The following is a 12,407-nucleotide window of genomic DNA, read 5'->3' as shown; positions in this document are numbered from 1 at the left end:
TTGGTGACTGAGTGGATTATTTTAGAGAGAATCTGTTTCTTTCCCGCAGTGTGACGCCTCCCATGTTCTTCCCCGTGGTGTGCAGCCTTGAGCATGCAAACGTTCACCTTGAGATGTCAGTGGCTTTGCCAAGGCTGGCTTGCGCTGTCCCTTTCCCTGACCACACCCTGCTGTTAAGAATCGCTTCTTGCAGGCCAATTGCCCTATTTTGTCAACAATGCCTTGGGAGCATAAATTCCTCCCCAGACTGCTCCAATTAAATTCCAGCTCCTTTGAAGGAATAATTTCTGTTGGCAGTGTTTAAACTTTTCTGACACCAGGACTGCTCTTCCCAGCTCTACAGTTTCGCCTATCTCTCTAATGGGCCTATCAGTCTTCTCTCAATTGCCTTTGACACAGTCTCTGCTGTTTTTGAGAGCACCCTTCTCCATAGTCTGTTTCACATGAATTCAATTCTTTTAAAGAGAGACTCGTAGCTCTTTGTTCTTCAGCTTGCTTCTTTCCCTGGACGAAATCCTTGAGGTAGGGCAGCCTGTGTGCATAAAACAGCAAACTTTTCTCTAAAAAATACAGCCACCCTAGGAGCTGAGCACTCTATAGATGGGGGAGCAGCAGGTTCAGGTCTCCTCAGTGTGCCTCTCCCAGGATAAAACTCCTGCCCCATGAGATGGGCAAGAGTAATAGAGGCGCCAATATTTCAGTGATCCTAAACTCAAGACAAAGCCTCTGTTCTATGAAGAGGACCCCGCCTTTCACCACCTTCACCTAGAACTTAGTCTCAGCAACAGTTAGCTGGGAATAGTGGGAGCAGTGCAGTCATCCTACCCCTCCCAGTAAGACAGGCCTCAGCGCAGTGCCGGGGGGAGAAGGAGCCTTGTGTTCTTGGCTGGACCTGTCTGAAGTGAAAATTGCATCTTATCAAGTTGGGATGGTGGAGGGAGAGAGTGTCTTGGTTCAGATACACAGAATCTTGCCTTTCTTACCAAGTGTCGTAGATGATCTTAAGTGAGTCTCTTCATTCACAGTATAGCATTATGACAATTTCCAGAGACTTTAAATGGTGAGTGTGTATTTTAAAAGTAATTTTCACCCGCTTCTCCGGGGAGTGAGACCACAGAGCGGGCCATGGAGCTCCTCAGGCTGCCATGTTGGAAGTGTCTCCCTCACCAGCCTCACGCTTACTCAGCAATCAGGTACCGTGCGGCTGCATAGCATCCAGAGCTTTACCTCTGGAGAAGGTACATCTCTGTCTCCATTTGCAGATAAGAAAAGTTGGGGCTCAGATTAACAAAGACAAACGTATCCAGCCACACCGAGCCTCAGCCCTGCGCATAGGTGGTCTCGTCTGACTCCCCCCCCACCCAGCCTCAGCCCTGCACATAGGTGGTCTCGTCTGACTCCCCCCCCCCAAGCCTCAGCCCTGCGCATAGGTGGTCTCGTCTGACTCCCCACACCGAGCCTCAGCCCTGCACGTAGGTGGTCTCATCTGACTCCCCCCCACCCAGCCTCAGCCCTGCGCGTAGGTGGTCTCGTCTGACTCCCCCCCAACCCAGCCTCAGCCCTGCGCGTAAATGGTCTCGTCTGACTCCCCACACCGAGCCTCAGCCCTGCATGTAGGTGGTCTCGTCTGACTCCCCCCCACCCAGCCTCAGCCCTGCGCGTAGGTGGTCTCGTCTGACTCCCCCCACCCAGCCTCAGCCCTGCGCGTAGGTGGTCTCATCTGACTCCCGATCCGTGCACTTTAAAAGCTTCTGTATTGCTGTGTGCATCTTTGCTCACTGGTATGCGGCATGTTTTGGAAGCCTCAGGCTCCTTGGAGATATTTTCTCATTTGGTTTTTACAGCTGTTCCATGGCCTAGGCATCACTACCTCACGTTTTAGAAGCACAAACCTTGGCTCCTGGAGCCAGGCCTGTCCAGAGCCACCAGCTCATCACCAGCCTGGGAGCTAACCCAGGCTAGGCCAGGTGCATGCGCAGTAACCAGCTGGAGTAATGCGTGCTCCCCAGCTCCCAGTGGCTCGGCTTGAAGTGTGGTATTTGCAGGCACACAGTCTACTGCTGGTCCAGCTGAGGCTCCCAGGCTTCTGTCCCCACGTGAACGCTCCTTATGGCAAGGGCCCGGCCACCTCAGGCTGTGTCTCCTCCACCCCTTCCTTTGGAAAGAGACAGCTGGAGGGAGAGCTCCAGCTCCTCAGCGCTTTCTCCCAGAAGCCACACGCGCCTCTCCTTTGCATGGCCCTGTGGTCAGGGTTAGCAGCCAGCGGTGCAGTCTGCAGAGACTGCTGTGGAGGGGCTCAGTCTCCATGCGCCTGAGGGAAGGAACTGGACACTTGCAGCACTGTCTGCGTCCATTGCGCTGACACTGGGCACCACCACGGTGGGCCCCCAGTCTGGACACAGCCTTCTTAAATCCCCCTCGTTCCTGTGTTCTCCCTGCTCACGACAGGGCGTCTCTCCTGATGACTGTACCAGCAGAGCGGAGGGCAGTGTCTGTTCTATCGTGGGCAAATACTTTTGTTTAGCATTGCAGTGGATTTTTACAGCTGGTGGGGCAGCTGGTGGGCGAATCATCCTAGAAATCTTCTTGTAAAATCATCTTTATTCGAGCGCCACCTCCCTACTCAGCCCTGACGACTGCACAAGGCACTTTCCTAGCCTCCTGCAGGTGCTGCTGTGAACCTGTGTGGCTGCCACCCCTAGTGGGGTTGGGGTCCTGGGTGGGGCCATCTGCCCAGCTCTGGGGAGGCTTGCAAAGTGGGGAGGGACTCCCAGGCAAACAGCTTGCTCTGGCAAGTTGGACAGTAAATGTGACCGGGTACTGGGTGTCCATTCTACTTTAGATGCCCCTGATCCAGGGCTGGCAACCAGGGAGAGAGGAGCTGGACTATAAGGGACAGGCGCAGTGGCAGGAGCCCCTCTGTCAGGTGCCACACTCTGCTGTTCCCACAATCCATGGAGGACCGAGCCTCTGCTGGTCCCCAGGGCCCTGCCCCACCCAGCTCCTGACCCTCTCTGTTCCTGGTTGCACATGGAGGGGCATTGTCAGGAAGCCCTGGGATGCCAGAGAGGCAGGTTTGTGTGCCACATGGCTGGTGCAGCAGTATCGGGCCTATTGTGTTTGTGTCATACATGTGTGTTACTCACGGAGTCACAGAGCTGGGGGCAGAGGACCCTACAGTTCCTCTTGTCTATCTGTCCTTTTTGCAGCTGAGGATACTGAGGCTCAGCACAGGGACATGCACCTCAGAGTGACTCAGGTGAGAGGGCATTGATTCCGAGTGCCAGGAAGGTTGGCGGGGGTTCCAGGTGTTACCAGCAGCACCTGCTCGTCAGGTAAGGCTCTAGTCTGAGGGCAGCCCCACCGGCATGTGGTGGTCTTCCTGCCAGCCCTTGTCACCATCTGCCCATCCAACAGTTCTCCATAGAGTATGAGAAACAGAGCTTGGCTCAGGGATGTCCTGCCTGGACCTCAGAGGACCCAGTGGCCCAGACTGGAGATCGTGGGCTCTCGGGAGAGCAGAGCCACCTCCCACCATCTTCCAATTAACCCCCAGCTCTTGTTTCAATCCTTCAGGAGACGGGAAGCTCTCTGCCTGCAAGTCTCACAGTTCGTGTGATGGAAAACCCTGATTAAAACCTTCTACTCAGCCGCTCTCCCACACTCAGACCCCAGGCCACAGCCCCTCTTTGGAATACCGGCACACAGTGCCCGGACAAGGACAGGCTCTTGGAAATAGTGGTCGAATGATGGACCCAGGAAAGCCACGGTGGTCTGTGGTCATGCCCAGCCCTCGGCTCCCTGCAGTTCCTTGGCCATCCTTCCTGGATGCGCCCCGCAGGACGGGCCCTCGAGACGGAGCCCGCAGGTGCACACCCGCTACCTCCATCCGAAGACGTTACTGCAGGTCACCGGCGAGCACCTGCTGGTCTGAAACGTTCCTGCTCATTCCTATCCTTCGGGTCAACGGTGACTTAGCTTTGACTCAGTAAAGAAGAGGATGGTCTGGTCCGGGGCCAGATCTGGATCCAAAGACTCAAGGCTTCCATTTTTTCCTCAATAACCAAGTATCTGACACATAGAGACAAGTGCAGAAGGTGGGGGGTCACTCACCTATGCCCATCACCAAGAACTAACCGGCCGGGTGCGGTGGCTCACGCCTATAATCCCAGCACTTTGGGAGGCTGAGGCGGGTGGATCACGAGGTCAAGAGATCGAGACCATCCTGGTCAACATGGTGAAACCCCATCTCTACTAAAAATACAAAAAATTAGCTGGGCACGGTGGCGCGTGCCTGTAATCCCAGCTACTCGGGAGGCTAAGGCAGGAGAATTGCCTGAACCCAGGAGGCGGAGGTTGGGTGAGCCGAGATGGCGCCATTGCACTCCAGCCTGGGTAACAAGGGCGAAACTCCATCTCAAAAAAAAAAAAAAAAAAAAAAAAGGAACTAACCAAGTTCAGGGAACACCTTGTCCACCCCAGTGCCGTGAGGCTTCGCGGCTTTCCCGGGCGGTGGTGGGGTGCCCTCCAGGCTCAGGTGCCCATAGCTGTGCAGTGTCCCGCTGCCCTGCTCTGGCTATCTTGGAATGCAGGGATCTGGCCGGAGGGAGCCTTGTGTGTTTCTCCACCTCCTCGGTGTGGGACCTGCGGAAAGCCCTGCGCTGAGCACCCGCCTCTGTGCCGCTGTCACTGTTCCTTGTGTTGTTGCTTGTTTTTGTTTGTTTGCTGTGGCCGCTCGGCTGTTGAGGGAGACGATTGACATTCGCTCCAGGAAATCTCTCTGGGATGGAAGTCCTTGTTCACGCAGGCGGCTGGATCGAGGGAAGTCAGACTGCACCATTCCCAGCAGCTCCGCTTGGTTATGATTAACGGAGAGAAATCTGCCCAAGAGAAGCTAAATTCAGCCAAAAGTTGAGCCCCGGCTTCCTCACTCCGCCCTCAGGCCCAGGCAGAGTGTGTGTTTCTCTTGGCCAGAGCCCAGATAACGTAGAGAGGTGGAAAACAATCCCCAGAAATCTGAAAAATGTAGAACAAGGAAAGAAAATGTTCAGTCCACCAGAACAAACAGCGATACAATCTCACCACCCACTGGGTTTAGGGGGAAAGAAAACAAGAGACTGAATTAGAGAGATACGCATTAAACACACATGCAAAAGATTCCCTTGAACACAAGAACAGTGTGCTTCCCACACAGGATCATGGTGCTTGAGACCCTGGACCCTCGAGTGCAAGACCCTGGTGTGGGGCAGGGCACTGGGCAGGAGGGAGACCGGGTTCCCCAGGGTCCACGCCAGATGCTCCTCAGCCCTGGCTGCCCTCCCTCCACACATCATGTGCTCACCTGCTTCTCCTCCCGACCCTGGCCGTTTCAGTGACCTTCAGGCTGTGACAGTGTTTTCATTACTCCTGTCATTTATCCCACGAAGATGTACTGTGCTGGGCACAGACAGGGCCGGGACCTGTGAAGAGGAATAAGATGGTCCATGATCCCCGGGACTCGAGGTTGCCAGGAGGGTGGTCCAGATGGAGGTGGGAGAGCTGGAGCTGGCGCCAGGACTGCCTTCTGGGTCTCCAAGCAGGTCCTGGAGTTGCAGGCTCTGTGAGCTAGGGGAACCCCGCGGGCACACTGCCCGGGAAGATCGTGCTTTTGGTGGGTTCTGTGTCTGGTTGGAATGCCAGGGAGCAGGCATTTGGAAGCATCAGAGCCCATGCTTTGGGCCCCACTTGTTTTGATTTCAGGTAGGAAACACTTTGGGAGCTGCAAACACTCTACAGCGGAAGTATTTAATCACTGGGAATTCAGGGACCGTGAATCATCCTTCTGAAGTCAGTATTGCAGGAAGTTTGAAGAACTGAATTCACATTTCAGGACTGCTGGGTCCCCGTGATGGGCCCTGGGAGTGGCCGGGGTGCAGCAGAGGGGAACAGTGAGAGGTGACGAGTTCCCGAAGGTCCCTCTCCCCAGGGGCACGTGGGGGCTCTTGGTGGGTGCTCCGGTAGGGCCCTGGGGGAGGACACGCTGATGTCCCCTTGCTGGTGAGGTGGAAATTGTCCCTTCAGGGTGTGCAGGGCAGATGCATTGCTCTCTTAATAAATGGTGATAGGGCAAAGTTACAGTGTGAGGCACTGAAGGGTGCTGGCTTTTAGGAGGATTTGTGTTTTGAGAGTCCAGAGCCTGGGCTGAACAAGTCTACGGTCATTCCCAGACATTGCACGTGTGCCAGGAGTCACAGCTCCCTGACAGTTGGTTTCTGGCCCAGCAGGTCACCCAACCCACAGGGGCCACAGGGGCCACAGTTGGGGGGTGCAGGAGCAGCAGGGCCCCCGGCCCATGGCCCCACTCCTGGAAATCAGTGCATGTGAGAGAGGGGGCTGCTCTTCTCTTGTGCTTGTCACATCACAGCTGCCATTAAGATAGAGGAGACCTGTCTCCTCTGAGCAGGAAGAGCGCTTTGCAGTGATGGGCTGTTCTCTCTACTCTCTCCCTTTCCACACTCTGCCTGCGGCTTTCAGTGAGTTCTCTGTTCCTGAGCAAAAATGCAGCTCAGAGTGACCTTCCTTTTCTCTTGCAGAGAGTTTAATCTTTTTACACATTTATGGTAGGCAGAATTCTAAAACGGCCCAAAGATTTCCACCCCCTGGTGTACCTGCCTTGGATAATTTCCTCCCCTGGGTTGTGGGCAGGACCTGCGTAATACATTAGGTGGCAATGACGATTTTCACAAATGCAATTAGAGTCACTAATCAGCTGGCTTCCATTTCACCAAAAGGACAGTTATTTGGGTGCTGATTGAAATCACCTGAGCCCTTCACCGCTGATTTGAGGCATCAGAGACAGGGGAAAGGAGGGACTCAGGGTCAGAGACTTGTGCTCCTGTGACCTGGAGGAAGCTGCACTGTGGCCTGTAATGAGAGAAAATCTTCAGCCGCATTAAATTGAAAAGAGTGTAATGGGGCAATGAATGATTTGCCAGTCAGGCAGCCCCAGCGTTACAGCAGATGCCCAGAGACTGCAGCCATGTGGTGGAAGAAGATTCACAGGCAAAGGGAAATGTACAGAATCTGCAGTGCGGTGCAAAACAGCTGGGTTGGCTACAGCTCGGCATTTGCCTTATTTGAACACGGTTTGAACACTTAGCAGCCCGTGAGCGGCTGATGGCTGCTGGGATTGGCCAAGACTCGGCTATTGTTACAGGCACATCCTAAGTCAGGTTTTCAATCTTGTCCGACTCAAGCCAGCTTACAGTTCATTCACAAGGACTCAAACATAGAATTAGAGTCCTTTGCAGGCCACGTTCGGTTTGCCTTAGCACCTGGCGGAGGGGACCGCAAGCCAAGAGGCTTCAGGCAGCCTCCACAGATCAGAAGCAGCCCCCGCTGGCAGCAAGCAAGAAACCGGCCCTCAGCGAAACAGACGCAAAGCAACAAATGGCCAACGTCACGAACGAGACGGACAGGGACTCTGCCCCAAACGCTCCTCACCCAAGGCAGCGCTGCCACTTCCTGATTTGGGACCTGCGAGACCCTAAGCAGAGAGCCCAGCTGGGGTTCACCACTGCAACACGGTGAGCTAATCAAACGAGTGTTAAGATGCGAGGCGTGTGACTGTTCATCACTCAGTAGTGGACACCTGTTAGGAAAAGCAATGCAGATCCACGAAGCCCAGGTTAGAAAATCAGACAGCAGAAAGAAGGAAGGTGAAAACCACTGGCAATGAACCATCTAGACAGGAGTATTGTTGGTATTTGCTGATAGTCCTCCCAGTGTGTGCTATGTTTCATTTGTTCTCCCCCCTCTGTATCACGGAATCATGGAGCGTTGGACACAGACATTCGGTGCCCCAAAGAAAAATCAGCACTGAGACAAGGGATCTCTCAGCAACGCAATTTTTACTTCCTGGGCTGCAGGAAGGGGACCCTCGCTAGCCGTCGTGCCACGAGAGAGCAATGAGCAAAGGAAAACAGACACATTTATCCCTTATGCATCTGGGGTCGTCCTTACTGCTGTGCCTGATCTCTGCTGGCTGGAGCCAGACCTCACAATCTAAACTACAACCCGATTGGCTAACAACTGAAAACTTTTCTAAGCAGGTAAAAGCAATGGAGAGCTGGGACCTGCCTGTGAGCACGTCCAGCACAGATATCTTGGTTAAAGTACAAGGACATGGGATATACTACGTGCCTGTAAGCATGGCAGGTCTAACAGCAGCACAGGATAGGGCTTCACAAAGAGATATTAGCACGCTTATGATTTACTCTTTAACAAGAAAGGAAACTTTAAAGAGGAACTTTTCTACTTCCCACCTGGAGCTATAATTGACAGGAATAAGCCACATATTTTGGCATTGTACAGTTTGGTAAATTTGATGTGTGTTTACCTCTGTGCAGCCTCACGGCACTGAGGATGACGACCATGGCCGCCGCCCCAGGAAGCCGCCTCATGCTTTTCTAACACCTCTTTCTCCCATCCTGGCCATCTTTCTGTCACGATACAGTAGGCTGCACATCTAAGAGTTTTCTATCAGTTCGGTCACACAGCATACACTCCTTCGTTTATTTTCTAGTCTTATAAAGGTCTGTGTGTTTCATTGTGGGTGGTTTCTGTCGCTGCCTTTAGGTGCAGTATCTTTTCACCTGCAACCTTAAATCTTCTGTCGATCTCGTTCTCTGTACTTTTCATGTCAGACCTGGCAGTTTTCATCTCTAGAACTGTGATTTGGGTCTTTTTAGTGTCTTTAATTCTCTATTTAATGGAACCATCTTTCCCCTCACCCCTTGGACATATGGAGCTGTAAACAACATATAAAATTCTAAGTCCCCCACACGATGAATGGACCCTGTCCCCTCTTGGCCAGCAGCATTCCCAGGTTAACGTGAAAAGCTAGTTAGGCTGTGATAGGAAGGTGGGGGTCAGGCATGCCTCCTGCTACCCTCCTCCCTTTGGAATTCAGGCACAGCTGAGCAGCATTAACCTGAAAACAGAGACCTTCAGATTTAAGCTCTTGAGAGGAAACAGACTCTGTAGCAATAAGATAGCAGCCGGATTCTAGAACAGCATCACTGGACAGATTGCAGGCCCTGGAAGAAATGGAAGCATTTTACCCCAAAATATATTTCTCTGACATATTTCGAAATGGCCCTGCAAAGCTGTTTCTCATGGGGAAAGTCTGCATTCTGTAGAGAATTCCCATTCTTTTCTAGGTCTTTTCCCTGATCAGGAGAGAAAACCAACAGGCTGGCACCTTTTTAGGTCTGACGAGAGTTCCGAACCGGCTACCTGGAGGCTTCATCTGCATGACACGACCTTGGTCTCCGCAACCCCCGTCTTCACGCAGACATGACTTTCCGCGGATTCCAGGTCTCTAGCTGATAACTGTCAACCGACTGCCAGTCAGAAACTCTTGGAATCTGCCTGTGACCTGGAAGGCCCTGCTTTCAGGTATTGCTCCTCTCAGGACCAAATCAGCGCACGTCTTACACGTCTTGATTGATGCCTCATGTCTCCCTACAATGTGTAAAACTGAGCCGTATCCTGACCAGCTTGGTGCATGTTCTCGGACCTCCTGGTGCCGTGTTGCCAGCCGTTGGCCACTCACACTTAGCACAGAACAAATCTCTTCACAACTCACAGAGGTTGAATCTTTTTGGCAACAGAGCAAAGTCGTACAGCTACCACAGTGCTCTGGAATCCCGACCCTCGGATTCGTGCCCACCAGGGTCAGGTTCAGTGGACTCTTCTCATCATGAGCGCTCACGTTTCCCTTCTTCCTGGCATGCCTGGACAGGTTTGGTTGGACCCAGACACTGTGAATCGTGCTGTGTTGGGTGCCAGGCAGTCTTGCTGTCCCGTAAACATTAGTTTTCTCACACCTGCTCTGATCCCTGCGCTGCTGAACTGTAGAGCGGGTCCCTGGTGGAACCTGGCGTTGCCCTCTGCGCAGCTCTCCTCTGTCATCCTGCAGCCTCCTCCCCAGGTGCAACTCTGCCTTCTCAGCCAGGGAGCCCCGTGGGCTGGGCCCTCTCCAGGCAGTCAGCAGGGCTGTGACCTGGCTGTGACGGGCTCAGCTCACCTCTGTTTTCTGTTTCTCAACAATAACGTCCTTTCCTTCCTCATGTCCAGAGTCCTGACAAGTGTTCTTTCCTATGTTGTGTCTATTTTTTTGTTGATTCAGACAGGCGGGTGACTCTAGTTCCTGTTATCCCATCTCAGCCACAGCAGAAACACCGACATGTATTTTGAAAGAGATAGACTCATATCAGGCTTGGTGTTTTGAAACCTGATCACGATGCCTGGAAATTCACGTTTTGCTCCTCTAAGTGTTGTAAGGTCAAATCAACAAACTCATATTCTTGGCAAAGCTCCGCTCCTCGCTGATGACCAGGAGTGAGGCAGGAAGGTACCAGCACTGAGGGTGAGAAGGCGCTCCGGCTCCCATAACGGCGGTCCCAGATGAGACCAGTTCCTCGCGTGGGGGCGCAGACCGGGGCCGGCCTGGGGAGCCCTCTGGAGTCCCAGCTGCCATCACAGCAGAGGTGTCCCCAGGGGCTTTTATTTCCAATGACACCTTGGTTTTCCTCTCACACTTATTCTTCCAGGTGAGCTCCAACATCTCCAAACTGCTTCTCCAACTCCAGGAAGAATTCTCCTAGGAGCGCCAAGGGGGTCACACTCTCTGCTTCAGTGAGCCTGAGGCGTCCCCACCCTTCCCCGCCTCCACCCCAGGGCTTCCCTTTTCATCCACACTCCAGGCACTGCTGCTTAGCCCCTCCTCAGCCTGCACCCACCAATGTCCTGATCTGTCTCTTTTTTTTCTTTTTGAGACAGAGTCATGCTGTGTCACCTAGGCTGGAGGGCAGTGGTGTGATCTCAGCTCACTGCACTGTCTGCCACCTGAGTTCAAGTGATTCTCCTGCTTCATGCAGCCTCCTGAGTAGCTGGGATTACAGGTTCCTGCTACCACACCCAGCTAATTTTTGTTTTTTTAGTAGAGACGGGGTTTCCCATATTGGCCAGTCTGGTCTTGAACTCCTGACTTCAGGTGATCTGCCCACCTGGGCCTCCCAAAGTGCTGGGATTACAGGCTTGAGCCACCACGCCCGGCTGATCTGTCTCTTGAATGGGACAGTCGTGTGCCTCAGACCTGCACACACCTGGTCCCAGCTGGGCCCACTGGGGACAGCCCCTCTCAGTGAGTGACGCTTACCTTTCCCTCCATGAAGAGCCCTCACACTCTGAGCGGTGTGAAGCAGTCAGCAGATCAAACCCAGGCACAACAGTTTTCAGAGACTGGAAAGCGATTGGGATTTGGGGGCAGAGCTCTTAGAATCAATGTCATTAACTTAGCAGGTGGTGAGTTAAAAAGTCACCCCACGGGCTCACCCTGTGCCGTCATTTCATATAACCTGTGCAGTGACTGTCCTCTGTGTTATAGGCAGGGACATGGCAGGTTGAAGGGCTGGATATCAGAGGCACACAGCTGGGAAGCCTCAGACCCGAGATTCGGTCCTGGATGGTCAGCGCCCTCCTTAGAGCAGGACTTTGGGGCTCAGTCTCTCCATCTCTGAATGTAAGTCCGCCTGGAGGGCAGCCATAGAGGGTTCGCTGGGATGAGCCAGAAGATGGAGTGGGATTTACGTGGAACTCTGTTTTGTGAGTTGTGGACCCCACAAAAACCAGGGATCACACCTGGGGATGGGTTTGCACATTGCTGCCTCCACCGTCCACGCCACTGGAGTGACCCAGGTCCACGAGGTCCAGCAGCTTTTCCTTCAACACAGAAGCACCGATCCTGCTGTGTCACACACACACCATGGGCAGAGCCCGTCTCTTTCCTGCCTCCCGGCCTCTTCCTACAACCTTAGCTTCTCCAACAGAGTGCATGACCTCTATCAACAATGGGACACGGGACTCACTGCCGTGGACAGAACCCAGACGAGAGGCTGGCGTGGAAGCCAAGACAGTCAGAGCCCTCAGGGAATATGCCAGCAAGGGGAGCAACAGGGCCCATGGTGGGCTCCACAGATCCCAGGCTGAGAGGCCGCGCAGGAGACTTGGAGAGCCACGCTCGGGTGTGGGCAGGTCTGAGAGCTCAGGGCCCTTACCCTGGTTCCCTTGTTCATTCCCTCATTCCCCAAATCCTTGGTGAGTGACTGTCATGTGCTAGGCAAGAGGGGTCCGTGGGGAAGAGAGAACCTCTGCCCCGAGACGTTGCATTGTGGAGGGCCATGCAGACAGCACATGGAGAGTGTGTGGGACATGAATGACTCCGGACCCGAATGCCGTGAAGCAGGGAGGGAGGTCGATGGGGAGGCAGGCAGGGAGCGCACCACATAGCTGCAGCTGCTAGGAGAGGGTGCCTCTGGGGGACCTGAGTCCGAATCCAAATGGCAAGGAGGAGGCAGCTCACA

At 53.7% G+C, this 12,407-nt stretch overlaps 1 protein-coding gene across 1 annotated transcript in view; it reads right to left on the bottom strand.

Moving 5' to 3' along the window:
• Nucleotides 1-4,190: 4,190 nt before the first annotated feature.
• Nucleotides 4,191-12,407, bottom strand: part of LOC118154718 (uncharacterized) — a 200,839-nt gene continuing 192,622 nt past the window's right edge. Inside the window, exon 2 of the transcript XR_013519435.1 lies at nucleotides 4,191-4,254. The gene's annotated coding sequence lies outside the window, so the exon portion shown is untranslated. The remainder of the gene's footprint in view (nucleotides 4,255-12,407) is intronic.

The sequence above is a fragment of the Callithrix jacchus genome, chromosome 6, assembly GCF_049354715.1.
Source record: "Callithrix jacchus isolate 240 chromosome 6, calJac240_pri, whole genome shotgun sequence".
NCBI lineage: Eukaryota > Metazoa > Chordata > Mammalia > Primates > Cebidae > Callithrix > Callithrix jacchus.
Note: the sequence above shows the minus strand (reverse complement) of the source record. Positions and strands in the feature narration are given on the sequence as shown.